Source organism: Peromyscus californicus, unplaced genomic scaffold (assembly GCF_007827085.1).
Source record: "Peromyscus californicus insignis strain IS unplaced genomic scaffold, ASM782708v3 Scaffold_6__1_contigs__length_162567912, whole genome shotgun sequence".
NCBI lineage: Eukaryota > Metazoa > Chordata > Mammalia > Rodentia > Cricetidae > Peromyscus > Peromyscus californicus.
The window spans coordinates 78,770,789-78,775,819 of NW_026294584.1; the positions used below are offsets into that span (position 1 = coordinate 78,770,789).

Consider the following 5,031-nt stretch of genomic DNA (forward strand, 5'->3'; position numbering starts at 1 on the left):
CCATTTCTTCAGATTTTTGTTGCCATTTTTATCTTTTTTTCTCCTTTATTTCCTCCTTGGTCCATTAATCTGCTGGTGCTGGTACATTGTATAATCTCTGTGAGATTTTATAAGATCAAGATATTCTTTTGCAATTGATTAAGCTCGTTTGCATTGTATAATCCACTTGCTTTTGATTCACCTTTGAATGCAGGTAGGGTAAAGTGAAATGAATTGTATCAATTTTTTCAGTGAAATTTATCTATGCATTTTATAACCACTTATTTCCTAAGTGTAGAAAGCTACCATAGACTAATCTCCTCAAAATTTTACCCTGAAAAGGTCCATTATTTACAACAAACTCATAAAATTTGGAATTGTCCCTTTATTAACAATGAAGTGTGGGTTTTTTTGGTTTATTTTTTTTAACTTTTTTTCATTTTATGTACTAACCACAGTTTCCCCTCCCCCTACTCTTCTGCTCCCTGTACCCCACCCTGCATTCACTCCTCACAGAGGGTAAAGCCTCCCATGGGGAGTCAAAAAAGCCTGGCATATCAAGTTGAGGCAGGACCAACCCCCTCCCCACTGCATCAAGGCTGAGCAAGGTATTCCATCATAGGGAATGGGCTCTAGGAATAAATCTTGATCATACTGCCTGGGGCCCCACAAACAGGCCAAGTCACACAATTGTCACCCACATTCAAAGGTCCTATTAGGTTCCATGAAGGCTCCCCAGCTGTCAGCCCAGAGTCCTTGTGCTCCCACTGGCTTGGGTCAACTGTCTCTCTGGGTTTCCCCGTCATGATCTTGACCTCCTCATCTTACTCATAAAATCCCTCCTCCCTCTCTCCAACTGGACTCCAGAAGCTCAGCCTAATACTTGGCTGTGGATGTGACATGAATTCTAATTGGTCTTTCAATAAAAAACTTGGAGCCAGATATTGGGGTAAATGCTGAAAGCTCAGAGAGACAACGGAAGAAACCACTGCCACATCTTACCTCTAGGACTCCTCAACCTGAAAAGGCTTTAGTTCCTGTCTCCTCAGGCCTAATATACCTTTTTCTGCCCTGCCATATTACTTCCTTCTTAGTTCTGGGATTAAAGGCATGTGTGTTTCCCAAGCAAAAGCATGAGATCTCAAGTGCTTGGATTAAAAGTGTGTGCCACCACTGCCTGGCTCTGTTTCTCTCCTAGATTGAGTCAATCTCATGTAGTTCAGGGTGACTTTGAACTCACAGAGATCCAGAAGGATAGCTGCCTCTCAAGTGCTAGAAATAAAGGTGTGTGCTACCACTGCTTGGCTTCTATGTTTAATCTAGTGGTTTGTTCTGTCCTTTGATCTTCAGGCAAATTTTATTAAGATATATAATATATGACTATATGTTGATCTCTGCATTTGCTTCTATCAGATACAGAATAAAAGTTCTATGATGACAATTAAAGTCACCAATCTGATTACAGGAGAAGGCCAGTTCAGGCACCCTCTCCAATATTGCTAGCAGTCTTAGCTGGGGTCATCTATGTGGATTCCTGGGGATTTCTCTAGCACCACGTTTCTCCTTAACCCCACAGTGGCTCCTTCTATCAAGATATATCTTTCATTGTTCTTCCTTTCCATCACTCTCCCATTTGACCATCTACTTCCCTCATGTTTCTATGCCTATCCCTTCCCCCATCCATTTATGTAGATCATATCTGTTTTCCCTTCCTACGGTGATTCAAGCCTGCCCTCCTAGGGTTCTACTTGTTACCCAGTTTCTCCAAGTCTGTGGATTGTGTATATGTAATCAATGTATAAATCCCATTAACCTGATGAAATGAGGAACAGAGAGGCAATATTTGGAGAAGTCTCTTCCTTTCTCATCAACTGCAAACTAATGGTATTGGACTAGAGGTTCCCATGGATATTTGGAGATCAAAGTTTCGTGATTTCTTTTTCTTCTTGAATAGCTATTGTGTGTTACAGAAAACTCTCTTCATGCAGAACTCTCTGAGAATAAGAATCAGGGTTTTGACAAAGTGAAAGAGATGCTCTAAAAATTGTCAATAAAAAGGGACATTTCATTAACCTAATAATAAATGCTGATGCTACTGATTTTTGCTTCTTGCCTCCTTTTATCATTTATCAAGTGGCAGGAAAGATCACAATTAAATTAAGGATGCCCATCACTTAATGTTAGCTTCAGCTGATAACTTTGCAATTTTAGACATAGTCAGTAAATGGCATATTCTTTCCCTGTGATTCATGTGTTAACTAGAAGAACCAGAATTTCCATGAGGAATAATAAATAAGCCGATCAAATCAGTTTCCTTCTCTTGGTGACAAGAGTTCTTATCAGAATTTTTAGTGAATTAAAATATTGCTGTTTTATCTAGAATTAGGACAATGTCTTGAAACACCATAAATATATCACATTATAAATAAAATTTAGGAAAATTTAATTTTCTGAATCCTGAACTCTGTTGTAACAACTTGCATCTCATGCATGCCGCTGTGGTTTTTCTTTAATCACTGTGTCTTCTGGAAGCAATTCTTTTCAAACATGCAGTGTACATGTATTTTGATTCCATTTAAAAAAAAACTTGAAATTAGTTCACTAACTAGTGGTTTTCCATAGTGTGTTTTCATACATCCTTATTCTTTGGTAACACACTTCTTACTCATTTTGTTCCTCCGTCCCCTCATCCACATGACCTAGCTTCAAACTATAATCCTCTGTATGACTACTCCCCATTTATTTTTCACATCACATTTGTTCTATTGACTTTTATAATTATATTTATTAGTAGGTTGCCATATGGCTTTCTTATATATCCATTCTTTAGGTTAACCCTATTTCTCAACACCTGACCTACCACTCCCATCTTCCAATGTCCCTCCTTGCTTACATTTTTCCACATCTAATATTCTTCTGCTATACTTTCGTTTTACCTATATCATCTGTCTAGTGAAGCATGTCACATTTAATGTCCCTTCCTAATTTCCCAACTTCCCCTTGAGTTAGAAGTGAAACACAGAAATTAAAACTGGGATTCACAAAAGAGACAGAACTACAGCACAAAGAACTCTAGATAGTCAAAACAATCCCACATTTAAAAAATTGCTTGACTTATTAGCATCTCTGATTTCTAATTATAATAAGCAATAAAAACACATGGTACTGAAAATAAAACAGACACATTGATCAATGGAATAGAATTAAGGACTCACATGGAAGCCCACACATCCTATAGCAGCCAGATTTTCTAAAACAACACATTGGAGAACAGATAGCATCAACAATTAGTGCTGGCAAGACTGGATACCTAATGTGAAGAACAATGAAACTAGATCTTTATCTCTCACTCTACATAAAACTCCACTCCATGTGAATCAAGATCATTTTACATGAGACTCAATTTCCAGAAGAAAAATCAAAGTCACCTGAACTTTCACCACAGGTAAGGATTTTCTCACTAGGAACTTAACATCACATAGAATAAGATGAACTGACAGATTAGCACTCTCAAATTCAACAGCTTCTGTAGTCAAGAGTAGCAGCCCTTCTTTCCTGCTGTATTTACACTCTCTGCCCACTCGGGACAACACTATAGATGAGTAATGGAACATCAGTAGACAACTCTGAGGGCAAGACAAAAGAAGTACATGAAACATTAGATTATCCAGGAAGAATCCTCTAGCAGTCCCAGGACAGAATTATCGCAGGAAATGCATGTAGAAAGAACCACCTGGAAGGCAAATCTGCCAACTCCAATAAACCTACCAGCTGTATCTTTCAGTTGTTACAAGGAGCATGTATCAAAATTGTTTTCACTAGGAAGTGTGGAGAGCCAGCTTTCATTGCACCCCAGTGTGAAATGATTCCAATTGAACGGGTGTGCCAAAGAATTCAACTGGTTCTTAAAAGAAATCCTTCTGGAAAGGAAGGATGCAAGTTTTACTCACTGAAAGTAGAGACACTCTTTAAGGAAGATGCCAGTAATGATCCACAGTGGTCTCGGAGTATGAGTCATGTTGTCCAGTACTTTTGAAATATTGGAGAACTCCTGACTGCTTCAGAACTGCACACTGGCTGATATGAAGATTAAATTTGGTGTTGATGTAACTAATAATAAAGAGATTGTTCTTGTTGAATCTATTGATAATGATTCCTTGAGATTCTATTTATCAGATCTGAGACAGCAGAATGACAGTCAGTCTTATCATGACCTCAAAGCAGTGACACTAGAGGGACTCCAGATGATAAAGATAAACTTTGAGTGGGTTGCAGAGAGAGAGTTGCTTCTGAAATAAGTCATTGTATGGTCACAGTATTGATGAGTTCAACTTCTTATCTTGGTCACTTTCAAAAATACAATGAGGTTTGCAGAAATTTTGGGAACCCATGTGAACCTTGAGTAACAATTGCCCACAGAGAACCTGATGAAACCTTGAGGATTAAAGCAGAATGTTAAGAAGATGACATTTCTGTTGTATTTGTGGCAGTGGCAGGCAGAAACAATTGCTTGGGCCCCATGATGCCTGGTAATCCTATATATCCAGTTATCAGCTGACCTCCCATCACACCAGACTGGGGTGCTCAGAATATGTGATCATCTTTTTAATCACCCTGTTGTCTTGGATGTTCAATATACTTTCCACAAAATTATCAGCTTAGTTTCCTGCACTGATATTTGGGTTAGACAACTATTTGGTATGAGCTGAACAGCAAGCAAGCATGTTGAACAGGTAGCTGTCCTTAGAGCAGGCTGACAAGAAAATCAAAGAATATAGCTTATAAGAGATTAATTTTTAATTTTTAGAAGAAAAGTTACAGATTCCTAGCGTGGATATAAAAACAAATCAAGCAAGATGATTTTCCATCAGAGAACACAAATTAAATTTACAAATGAACAAATACTTCTGTAGATTTGGGGGTTGACAAATAGTCCATTGGTATTTGTTGTTATTGAGTTTTAGATCTCATGGTAGTATGTGCCTGTAATTCCAGAACTTGAGAGGCAGAGATAGCAGGATCCCATTAAGTTCAAGGCCAGCCTGGACTATA

At 38.2% G+C, this 5,031-nt stretch overlaps 1 pseudogene; it reads left to right on the forward strand.

Moving 5' to 3' along the window:
* Window positions 1-3,577: 3,577 nt before the first annotated feature.
* LOC128099564 (bifunctional phosphoribosylaminoimidazole carboxylase/phosphoribosylaminoimidazole succinocarboxamide synthetase-like) lies at window positions 3,578-4,764 on the forward strand (annotated as a pseudogene).
* Window positions 4,765-5,031: the final 267 nt, after the last annotated feature.